Genomic DNA, 13,095 nt, shown 5'->3' with positions numbered 1-13,095 from the left:
TTGTGAGGTATTTCTGTGGCCTTTCCAGTTGTTGTAGATGTCTTGTGAGGTACATACCAAAAGGGGCGTCGTACTCTATAATGGGTCTAATGAGTGAGGAGTAGAGGGGAACAATGACCTCTTTTTTCCTGGATGAGAAACCTTTTGTAATGAGGTGTGCCACATAAAAGGATTTCCTGACTACTGTGGTGATGTGATTATCAAAGGAGAGACTACTGTCCACCTGGGTCCCAAGGTCTCTTATCACACTTTTGGTGTTAAGTAGACTATCGCCTATGTGGTAGTTCATGGGTGCAGAGCTTTTACCAAAAGGGATGACAATGCACTTTTTGGCATTGAGCTGGAGGCCATGGCTTTGACACCAGGCATCTGTCTCAGTAAGGCCCTTTTGTAGGATGTCCACATTGTTAGGAGTTTTGATTATGGCTCCTAGTTTGCAGTCATCTGCAAACTTTGTTAGCCAAAGTCCTTCTGTGTTAGCCTGTACTTCAGAAAAGTAGATACCAAACAGGAGAGGACCCAGGACTGAGCCCTGTGGTACTCCACTTGTCACTGGTCTGAAGTTGGATTTAGAGTCTGTTACTTTCACAGTGTGGGTTCTGTCAGTGAACCAGTTGGCAACCCATCTTGTGACATAGGGATTTATACCTAGTTTAGTGAGTTTATCTATAATTCCAGAGTGGGCAGTGGTGTTGAAAGCCTTGGCGAGATCTAGATAGGCTGTGTGAACCACCTTACCCTCATCTACGGCTTTGGTGACCGCTTCAAAGAAGTCTATCAAGTTTAAGAGACATGATCTGCATTTTACAAACCTGAACTGAGTAGGGTCCAGAGTTTGGAGATTACCAATGTCATTGTTTATAAATTCCATGATGATACATTCCATAGCCTTGCAGACCAGGCTCATCAGGCTGATGGGGCAGTAGTTCCCAGGGTCCACGCTGGCTCCCCCTTTGTGAAGTGGAATAACTGCTGCTGTGCACCATTCAGTGGGCACAAAGCCTGAGGTGAGGCTATGACTGAACATGGTACTTAGCTGGGGTACCAGTTTGTTCTGTAGTTCTTGATTCATAATTACAGTATGAGAGCACAGAACATCTGGAAATGATGTAGGGAGGTATGCTGAGCTGAAGAAATATAAGAAAAATACTTAGGTCAGCATTGTTCATTCTTATGCCAGCAGATCTTTCATACTATAAAATATATAGACAACATATGAACTGCATCAGTATGACAAACTTCCAATAATTTAATTCATAAAAGCAAAGGGATATGTTTACTTAACATCAAATTAACAGCACAAAACCATTGCAAAGAATGAAGCCTGTTTTCAAATGAGGAAAAATGATCTGTGAAAACAAAGGAATGGCTCTTGTGAAACTTCTATACTATCTTCAGGGAAATGTCCTCAGCTGTAGTTTACTGCTGTGACAGAGAAAGACATGAAGAGTTTGGACAACAAATTCCACCTTGACAACACTGTTGACTATTGAAAAGATACACTGCAGTGACTACAAAAGCTGTAAACATACCTTTCAACCTCTTAGAGCAAGAAATCTGGACAAAGCTGTAAATAAGTGGGACAAAGGCCCAAAAATAGGGGCAATTTTTAAATATTGCTCTTACAAATTTAGCAAGTTGATAGAATAACAGGTTTTGCATTAATATGAATTTTCTGAAGGGTATAAAGTCTGAAACTCAAAAGTCTGTCATTATTTTCAAACTTCAATCTTTACTGATTTGCCACTAATTTGCCAGAAAACCACAATTTTATGAAAAATGGACCAAAAATATGAGGCAAAAATCTTGACATTCTGCGAAAATCTATACAGGTGAGAGAGGTATGGCTGTAATCTAAATTAAGCAAAAACCAAACGAGCCAGCATACAGTGACCTGAAAATACTTTAATGGTATTAAACCATAAAAAACAAGAGACACAGACCGGTTTCGGCCAGATCAAATCATAGCCTTCATCAGTGTGAAAAACAGAACATCAATTGTTGAAACTTAAATAAGCCCATCTACAATCTCATTGGTTGTGTCAAAAATATTCATTCAGACCAGGTGGAAATAATCCACCCAGTTTCACAATCCATTTTTTCTCTTTGGTATTTAAAATAGAGTGCCACCCTGTCTTGTTAGATCTGTTACCTTGTATAATGTCAATAATCATAAAAGTAAACTTGGCAGATTTATGAACCAAATGATGTTTGTAGAGTGCGTTATTAGCCCTTTTGTTTTTAATATTGCTAATGTGCTCAGAAATTCTGATTCTAAATGGTCTAGAGGTTTGACCAACATAGAATGAACCACACTGACATGTGGCCAGATAGACCACCCAGTCACTGCTACAGTTAGCAAAAAAGTTGAGATCATAAACCAACGAACAATTTCTGCTGGAAAACTGTTTGGATTTATTCACCTTGTCACAGTTGGTACAGTGACCACATGGGAAACAACCTATCAATGGGTCACCTGTCAATGTTGTCTGCAAAAATTGTGAATGTCCATCCATAGTACCATGTTTTTAGTGGTTAAAAAAAGAACCAAGGTTTTTCCCTTTCCGAAATGAAAATAGACATCTGTCAGGTATTATGTTTGTTACTTCATGGTCACATTGCAAAATGTTCCAGTGCCTATGTACACTCTGTATTAATTGATCAGAATTTCTGGCGTAAATTGTAGTAAACCTAAGGGGTACAGAGTTTGTTTTGGCATGTTCCTTATAGTCCAATAAATTTTGCCTATCTAAGGAATTAACCAGATTACTGGCACTTGTAACATAACCCATGCCATAACCCCTGGATCTAAATCTGTCGGTAAGATCCTTCCGCTGTGTTTGAAATGAAGAATCATGAGAACAGATACGTTTTATCCGAATAAATTGTGTTTTGGGGATATTATGTACAACATGTGGTGGATGGAAACTCGAGGCATGAAGAATGGTATTGTACTCAGGATGTTTCCTAAATACTTCTGTACCTAATGTATGGTCAGGTAATCTAGTGATGGAAACATCTAAAAAAGTAATAATGTTCCTATCATAATGAACAGTGAATTGTAGGCCCCAGATGTTATTGTTGAGATAAGATATAAATTCATGTAAGCCATGTAAATCACCTTTCCATACCATCCAACAATCATCCAGGTAACGTCTCCAAATGTCAATATATTCCAAAAAATAATTGTTTTGGCAATCATAAATAATTTGTTGTTCTACAAAGGCCATAAATAGGTCCACATAAATGGGTGCAAACGAAGCTCCCATAGCGGTGCCCTTCACTTGCCAATAACAATTATTCTGATAGAAGAAGACGTTACTTGTGAGGACAAATTTGGCTAATTCAACCAAAAAACAATTGAAACTATGTTGGTATAAACCCGCCTTATCCAACCAATAGGACAGAGCTTCCAAACCAGCTTGATGTGGAATGTTGGTATATAGAGAGCTAACATCAAGGGTACACATCAACCAATCTTGCTCCAACTGACTATCTGAGATTATTTGTAGAAAGTTAGTGGTGTCATGTAGTCTAGATCGTATCAAACCAAGTAAAGGCTTGAGATTTTTGGTGAGAAATAATGACAAAGGTTCCGTAATATACCCTCTACCTGAAACAATAGGTCTGCCAGGGATATTGATGGGGTCCTTATGAACTTTGGGTAGAAAATAAATATATTGCGTTGCTGGATCATGAACCATAAGTTGTTGTACACTGTCATTAGTAATGATAGATTCATCCCTAGCCCAAAGTAAAAACTCCTCAATTTGTTTTTGGAACCTAAAAGTTGGATTAATAGCCACAGGAGAATAATATCTCTGATCTGACAGTTGCCTAATGGCTTCTTTGTCATAATTGCACCAGTTTAAGATAACAACAGCCCCACCTTTGTCAGCAGAAATAATAACAATATTTTTGTTATTCAGTAGTTCAAAAATAGCTTCCCTTTCAGCCAAGGAAATGTTGTTGGATTTGAACTGTACATCAGATCTAGAAAAATGAAGATCTTTGAGAATCCTGTTTTGAAACTGATGTACCAATGGATGCATGGGTGGATTGAATGAAGACTTATGATATATAAATCTATCACCACTATAGTTACCAGTATCACCAAAAAACAATTTAAGATTTAGATTTCTACAAAATGATACCACATCCTGGACCAATATATCCTCAGAAATCATGAAGCCAGGTACAAAAGAAAGTCCTTTATTCAAAACCAACAAATGAATGGGTGATAAAACAACATCCGACAGATTTAGAACATTGTTGTTAACATTAGCATTTATTACTGCATGACCATTTTCAACAGACCTTGTATATTGGTTATGCTTCCTGTGTTTCCTACCCCCCCGATGGTATCTGGGCCTAAAGGGATAGGACCCGGTATCCTTTTGGGGGACCGTGATCCTGATACTGACTGTAGTTCATTATCAGTGCATGATGAAATGTCCTCAGTTGAAGAGCCAGTTGCTAGGCTCGATTTTTTGAGGATGGAGCAAGGTCTTTTTCTTTTGGGAGTCCTAGTGGAATTGGGTATAAATCTAACCTGTTTGGTATAACTTGCAAAGGGGTTGGCATTCTTATAGTCACCCTGATCCCTCTGAAATTTTTTGAGTTTCCTGGTGCGTAGTTGATTCTCTAAAATATTGAGGTCTGTCGCTACCTTATTGAGTTGTTTATTGAAAAAGGTTTCGCCCTCAAAGGGTTTCACATCACCAACCAGCTTGTTGACTGTGTCTATTTCCGAATCAATAATTCTGTCATAAAACTTGGATAAAGCATCCACAAAAGACATAGTTGCTTGTTGTTGTATTGAAGACCACTGTTCAGTAAGTTCCTGGTCAGCAGCCCCCACATGGGGTTGAATACGTATTCTCAAACCTCTGGGGGTAATCCCCTTGGCCATATAGGCCTTAAACAGCTTAGAGTGCCAAATATTTGATCTAAGTGATCTAAGATGTGTATGTAATTGTTCAAATGCTAGTGCACAAATTGATTCTGAATCAGATTGATCCATGGTGGTGGAATTTTCCTGTGGAAGGGGACCCAAGCCAAAAGCTCTGAGGTCTTCCCTGTCTGCAGATAATCCTGTCACGAAACTTGAAAGATCCATGGTCCACAATATCCGCTGACAATAATAGTACAAAACTACGTCAGCTGTTTAATAAAAGTATTCAAGGGACAATAACAGCCCAAAAGAAAAAGAAAAGGTCAATAAAAGTTATTAACTGAATTAAGGCTGTGCCCCTAATATACATAAAATGATTTGTGCATTAGCAAATGTAAATTTAAATACTAATATGGCCAAGGCCAACATGGCAAATCATAGTGCTGAGACAGGAAAATGACTGAACAATAGGTCAGTACAACAACTGTTGTTACTCAAAATAGACTGAGGAAAGAGACATACAGCCAACAAAACAATATGGTAAAATGTGAAATGTGAAAACCAATTGCCTATGGTCAGTATAAACCACACTAACTGATCTATAAATCCTGCATCAAGAAAGATTCAAACATATAGAGGGTTAAATAAGGAAAACCCCAAAAAATGTGTTTTAAATGTCCAAATGACCATAAAGAAGCTAAACCCAGTCTGACCCTGTGTGAAACATACTAGTTGACCCATAAGGTGTATTTGAACTGTAAAAAAGTTGGGCCACCAATTCCCACAAACAGTTAAGAATCAAAAAAGTCCCTAACCTGGTTAATTGGTATTAGTGACAATAATTACTAAAAACATATCCTAGCAAAAATTGGATACAGATAAAAAATAAGATGTAAAATGTCAAACAAATAGCCACAGTTCAAATGTGAGAAAAAATGGATTGTGAAACTGGGTGGATTATTTCCACCTGGTCTGAATGAATATTTTTGACACAACCAATGAGATTGTAGATAGGCTTATTTAAGTTTCAACAACTGATGTTTTGTTTTTCACACTGATGAAGGCTATGATTTGATCTGGCCGAAACTGGTCTGTGTCTCTTGTTGTTTTTTATGGTTTAATACCATTAAAGTATTTTCAGGTCACTGTATGCTGGCTCGTTTGTTTTTTGCTTGATTTGTCCTTGTTTTGAGCCGTGCATTTGCTCAATGTGCAGGAGGAGTTCCTTTTTTTGATGTAATCTAAATTTCCAACATTACATCAGCTTTGTTTTCTCCCAAGCATTCTTAAATTCTTTCATGACATTCCATGAACTGGTGTCTGACAATGAATATTTCTGCAGTGTAAAGTCTGCAAGCTAATACACTCTTTCAAGCTTCATCAGAAAAGTTGGCAGACTAAAGAAAGGTATGAACATGAAAAGCAAGATTGCAGAAACACTTAAAGCTCTTAGTCAATAAGTTACTGAACCAAAGAAATCTGGTTCATCCCTGACAAAAATGCTCATGTCAGGAAGACTAAGATCTATATCTGACTTTTTTCAGAGAAAAACTAAAACAAAAGTTCCCAGGTAACTACCACATTGACAATATGCGTCTAAGAGTTGATAAAGTTCAAGATTTGGGAACTTGTGTGGACACTGACCTAACATTTGACTAACTGGTCCATTGTAAGAAAGTCCTGTAATGCCGAGCTTCTAAACAAAGGGACCGTGTCTAGATCTGGGGATGTATTGCCCCCCTTTACTCATCCCTCATTAGACAATCATTGAATGATGCTTCTTTGTCATGAATCTGTCCAGGCACATACAACAACTGGAACTCACACAGAGAAACCTTACTAAAAGAATACAAGGCCTAAACAACATGTATTACATGGACTGGATCAAAGCTCTGTCACTATACACTGTATCCTACAGACTGCTAAGAGGTGACTTGCCTGGCATACAAGGCATCCTCTAACCAATTACTATTGAATTTACTGCACATCAGCAAGTCAAATGGCATCAGAAATATTCAGTCTATGGACGTAAACCTCTTCTGCAACATCAACAGAATGGTTTTATACAGGTATATCTCAGAGAATATCACTGCTATGGAACAGACTCCCCATCCACATAAAATAAAGTTAATTCCTGTCTATATTCAAGGGCAACGTACATGTATGGATGGAAAACAGAAAAGTTTACTACAGGATTTCCCCCTGTACTACTAATGGACAGATACAGCTCATAAATGGTTTATTCTATGCATGTGTCCCTTCAAATATCTATAGTGTGATCCCAGTTATTCTCATTAGGGGTAATATATAATCTACCACAAGATGAGTAAGGCCAGTCTCTAACCAAATGGAATAAGTTGTGTCACAAACAGGGCAATTGGCTAGGCTTAAAATGATCTGCAAGGGTAGCTAGCCTAATACTTATGAACCTATAAAATCCAGAGAACACAGTGAGCTCAGAAGCAAGCTTTGAATAAACATCTACAGTTAAGAAGTTTATGGGCCTGGAGATGTCATTTATATGTCAAAGCAGATTTCTGATCATAAATGGTGTCCTTGACCATAACTCTGGTCCTTTACTGTTGTTTTGTGCAACTGGCCAAGGTTCACATGTGAGGTAATGCTTTCCAAACTACACTCTGAACTGTAACTTAGCAAGCTGCTTGTCACAGCTGATTAACATCCTGAGCTTCTCAATAAAAGCATGAGTGTAGTATTTACCTTCATTTAAGAAGCATCAGTATCCCTCATGGCCTCTTAAATTAATGGTACTACTCCCTCACTGGCAACTGCTTCATGTCCCTAACAGTTTGCACGTGGGCCAGCCACTCTCATTGCTCCACAGTATTTATGGTTCTGTTGTACAGTGTCTGGGACCTATGAAACGATGCAAGAGAAACTGTAGAACTGGGATATGACAAAAAGGAAATTATCAATACTTGAGAGCTGTATAAAGGAAAAGTGGATTCTGGTTAACAAATCCTTGGGGTTTACAGGAAAACTGATGTTTATATATTAAACAGAATACCTTATCATGGTACAAATTAAAAAAAAAAAAAACAGAAAAGCAGGGAAGAGAGGTGGTGAAAAAATACATCTACACTGACCGCAAAACTTGGAGGGTATGTGAGAAAAGCTGGTAGATGGAAACCTACCTCACTCCAGTTGAAGATCTGTTGACAGAAGGCCAGTTACAGGATTTAAGGGGCAGAAGAGGGTTGCTATCATTGGAGACCTGCATATCCTAGCTGCAAACTGCTCAGCTCTACATCCAGAGTAGAAAAGGGTAAGTATCATAAAAGTAGTGAGTAAAGATTTTGGTACAAGGAGAGCAAAAGTGTATTCTAGACTTAGTCTTCATCAAAAAGCAATTTAGACTTGAATGTTACACTAGCAGGCAATAACCATACTGTTATATGGTTCACAAAAGGCAAAGTAGTTGAGACCCAAAGAAAAATTCAGAATTTGCCTTCTGAAAACTAGACTAAGCAGCAGGAAGATGAAGTACTGAGACTAGAAACAGTGGGAAGAAATACAGAGGCAAGCAACTCATGTTAAGATTCAGACAAAGCATTCTAAATGGTATGTACAGGAACTTGCTCCAAAGGACACTGAAGTAGCTGAGCAGGGAAATTAAGGTAGTACTCCAGAATTAGCAGTCAGTATCTGATGGGGAAGATAAGTAGAGGGGAAGAGAAAAGCAAATCTAGCAACACAAGAAAGGAAAGTGACTAAACTGAGGGAGGACCAGGCCACATTGTTAGAGAAGCTAACTCTGAGGGCAAAGCAATTAATTTTTTTTCTAGTATTTTTAGAGTAGAAGACTACATTAACCTCAGCACATTGATCAGGAATAGATGACAGGTTAAAAATAAAGATGTTGGACTTGTATTGAACTATCAAAAATAAGTGTCAGGATGGACTTTCTCTATAGGTTCATAGGTTCTTACTAGGCTATCTGCCCTGAGGCAATTATAAGCCTAGCCTGATTCTGTATGGCTTACGCCACCCCTTGATTTGAGTATACTGTGCCCTTTTTAAGGTTTAGTTTACTGTGCCTCTGTCTAATAGTGACACAGGAGTAATCCCTGGGACAAACCTACGATCCCCCATCCACCTATCGCGATTCTTCTTCTTGAAGAGATTCAGTGAGGTGCTCTGCCTCACATGAACTGGAATTCTATTCCATAGCGAAGGGAGCCTCTGGGTTATGAACCTGTCCCTCCAGCAAGTTCTATTTATTTCTGTGCTGAGGTTCAAGTCCCTCGAGCATGTGGCTCTAAGGGATTTAGATTTACTGAGGTGGAGCATGTTCATTAATTCTGGATTTGACATAGCTTTGTATGTCAGGCATAGATCACCTTGAAGTAGGCGGTATGCAACTGAGTAGAGCTGGAGTTTTTTTAACCGAGCAGCATATGGCATCTGTTTGAGACCCTTGATCCTCTTGGTGAGATACTTTTGGGGTCTTTCTAATTGATGCAGGTGTCGGGTAAGGTACATCCCAAAAGGGGCATTGTATTCTATGATGGGCCTGATGAGGGATGAATAAAGGCACGATTACCTCTCTTGATCTAGATGTGAAACCCTTCGTGATGAGGTGGGCTATATAGAAGGTCTTTCTAACCACTTTGGCAATGTGGTTTTCAAAGGAGAGATTGCTATCAACTTGGGTCCCCAGGTCCCTAATAACTTTCTCTGTACTTAATGGGTTTCCGCCTATGTGGTAATTTGTGGGCACATTGTTTTTGCCAAAGGGTATGACTATACATTTTTTGGCATTTAGCTTTAAACTATGGTGCTGGCACCAGTTATCTGTCTCTGTGAGACCTTTTTGAAGGATGTTTGTGTCAGCTGGAGAGTTGATTATGGCGGCCAGTTTGCAGTCATCTGCGAACTTGGTGAGCCATAGTCCTCCCATGTTTGCCTGTACCTCGGAAAAGTATATACCGAACAAGAGTGGTCCCAGGACAGAACCCTGTGGGATGCCACTTGTGACTGGTTTTGAGTCTGACATGGCTCCAGCAACTCTCACTCTGTGGGTTCTGTCTTTGAGCCAGTTTGCGACCCATCTTGTGACATAGGGGTTTATATTTAAGCTGGATAGCTTATCTATGATGCCCGAGTGGGGTATTGTGTCAAATGCCTTTGCAAGGTCCAGATAGGCTGTGTGGACTACCTTACCTTCATCTATGGCTTTGGTGACTGTTTCAAAGAAGTCAACCAGGTTCAAAAGGCAGGATCTGCCCTTGACAAAGCCGAACTGGGTAGGATCTAGTGTCTGTAGGTCCCCAATGTCTTTGTTTATGAGCTCCATGATGATCCTCTCCATAGCCTTGCAGACTAAGCTAGTCAGGCTTATGGGGCGATAGTTTCCAGGGTCCGTAGAGGCTCCACCTTTGTGGAGTGGGACCACTGTTGCTGTACACCATTCTGTGGGCACATATCCTGTAGATTGTATAGCTGTTTTATTTGAGGGATTAGTTCCTCTTGGAGTTCATGTAGGATGCAAACTGGGACGCCATCTGGTTCCATGGAAGCAGTGTTTTTTGCTTTGGAGAGGGCAGCCTTCACCTGAGCATCAGAGATGTTTGGGAGGCAGCCCTCTGCCGGGATAGATACTTGCTCTTTTGGGGGGGAGGGGGTGGAGAAGTTTGCACTGAACCTGTCTGCCAGGATATTGGCGATGTCTGTGGGTTCAGTGTATTTTTTGTCGTTTAGAATCAACTCAGAACAAGTCTGAGAGTTGCATCCCAGGTTTCTAACATAACTGAAAAAAGCCTTATGATTGTCTTTGGTGTCTTGTGCAATTTTTCTCTCGAAGCTGGCCTTGGAGGATTTTATGAGGGATCGTAATTTTTTGCTAGTACTGATCAGAGATGCCTTCCCTATTAGGGATTTTGCTCTATCATGTAGTAGCTTCCTCCTTTTGTTGTACAGTTTATTTATGGCAGGGGTCCACCAGACTGGATGCCTGCCTTTGGATGATTGGGTCTTGGTTTTGTTTGGGATAGCATGATCCATGCATTCCTGGAGATGTCCGTAGAATGCGTTTATATAGGATTCTGCAGTTTGGGCCGTAGTTTCCACTGGTAGAATTATTTCAGACATTACAGGTGACAAAATGGATTTCTGTATTTCAGACAAGAAACGTGTTTATGTTGAATCTAAATAAGCCACATAGTGCTGCTTTGTTCTGTAATAAAGGAACACTGAGTGAAGCAGTTAAAAACATATCTGCATCTATAGTTTGCCATTGCTTTACTACAGGTCTTGTGATTGTATACAGCTTTGTTAACTATGTGAATGAAGTCATAAATGCAACATATGTGAAAATATGCTGACCAACAGTCTGAATTGCATATTTCAGCTGCCAATCAAGGCTGCTAATCATGATTGCAAGGGATATTCCAGAATCTGTCTTTAATGTAAGTAAACCTGTAATTCTGCTGTGTTGGAGTTAGTCTAAGATTGTGATTAGTATAGTTTAGACAAGCTATCTATTCGGACAATAAATATTTAACAAACTGCTTTCAAGGTCTTAGTGGTTTTATACTAGTGATGGACAGAGATAAGAACACACAACATTTGGTAGAGCCAGTGGGAGCTTGGAATGCAACAACAAAGTATTCCTTTGTTGAAGAGCTGATAGTCTTGTAACACCCCTGCACTGACCCAGTAATCAAGGAGCCTCAATCCTCACCACTGGCAACAATGAGGGACATACACATTGGGAGGATGACAAGTACACACACAGTAAAATACAATTTCTCTTAAGAGCACACAGAGATCACAGTCAGTCTGAAGCTGTTTTCTCATGACCCCCAATAAGTCTTCCCACTGGCACAGTTATAGGGTTGAGATCTCAGCTGAGTGGCCAAGCTAAGACCTCCAGCACCCCCTTTGTCCAACCAGTGTTTTGTGTCCTTACCCAAGTAGCTAACACACACACACACACACACACACACACACACACACACACACACACACACACACACACACACACACACACTTTGAGATTTGATATATGTACAAGCACAAACACACATGGGGAAGGCTGGTACAGGTTTACTAACTATGCCCCCTTTTGCCCAGACTATAAGGTAGTTATCACTGCCACCAGCCACCTCTTTAGCAGCTACTTTAAGGCTCTTAGCAAAAGGTGTCCAATCTTACTGTGTAATGTTACTATTATCCAAATGGTAGTTTTGATCAAGAGCAAGGGTATTTAGGAGTGGCCTGTGCAGTGTCACCAAATACATATGGAAGCACTCTAAGAGCTTAAATATGTCTCACAAATAACAGCCACAAAGATAGGTTTAAATATATTTAATAATAAATAATAAAAGAACAAAACAATACTCAATAAACAAACACAGTTACTTCAGAGTTCAAAATCACAGGAAATATTTTAAAACAACATTGCAGGACAGTCTCAAATAAATACAGAAATATCTAAGCTAATCTTTACTATATTCATATCTATATCTAAGAGATATACTATGCCCTGAATCTTACTTACATACAGGAAAGTGCAGATGATAATGATGATGTGTGGGTTCTTGCTAGGTCCAAGACAAAATACAAAATGCACAGTCTCTCTCTGAGAGAGTTCTTAAATTAATATCACAATTTACTGCTGGGTTAGCCTGGATGATATTACTTTTTGTCATCTGACTTCAGTTCCCAGGCTAAACAGAATCTTAATAGAATTTTAACATCTCTGTGTTAAAATATCTCTTAGATGTTTACCAGATCTTGGAAGTCATAAATCAATAAAACACTTTACATTTTAAACCTAGTAATTACTTTTCTTTCAAGACAATAGAAAATCTTCTAGCTCTAAACATTGTGTCTGCGACTGAACTGAAACTGAGAGGTAACATTTTTTGTTTATGGCCCAGCTATAAAGTAACTTAACATCAGCTATGCTGAAGCTCTGCAAGTCAATCTTCCATGCTGCAGGGTATGCTGTGGTCACATTCTTGAAGCTCAATACATAGCATACAGTTCTGTATAAATCATATCAATATTCACAAATGACATAGAATTATTTACAAAATTCCAGATAGCTAGGCTGGCAGTGCCCCCCCCCCCAAAAAAAAAAAAAGCTCAAGCTAGTTTTTCAAGTGACCCTTGAGACAGGTTGCTTGAGAGAATTGAGCCTATATGGGAATACTTTACCCCATTCCCTGTCTTGA

Source organism: Protopterus annectens, chromosome 7.part0 (assembly GCF_019279795.1).
Source record: "Protopterus annectens isolate FY-2018-M chromosome 7.part0, PAN1.0, whole genome shotgun sequence".
NCBI classification, from domain to species: Eukaryota; Metazoa; Chordata; order Ceratodontiformes; family Protopteridae; genus Protopterus; species Protopterus annectens.
Note: the sequence above shows the minus strand (reverse complement) of the source record.